Here is a 221-nt window from a genome sequence, read left to right on the forward strand (position 1 = left end):
AGTAACCTTCCTCCCCGAGGAGAACGTCCATTCAGTCGTTCTCCTCCCCCTCCTCCCTTCCTCACCCTCTCTTTCTCTCGTTTCCTCACGCGCGCGTTTCGGCGGACCGGCGGATTAGAAACTTATATACAAAATATTCGGGACACTCGCATCGGGCACGCGCGCGCACACAAACGCGTAAAATCGCGCCCGGCGAGAGAGACAGAGAGGGGGGAGGGGAG

Source organism: Dinoponera quadriceps, unplaced genomic scaffold (assembly GCF_001313825.1).
Source record: "Dinoponera quadriceps isolate SergipeBrazil2010 unplaced genomic scaffold, ASM131382v1 scaffold2723, whole genome shotgun sequence".
Classification (NCBI taxonomy): domain Eukaryota; kingdom Metazoa; phylum Arthropoda; class Insecta; order Hymenoptera; family Formicidae; genus Dinoponera; species Dinoponera quadriceps.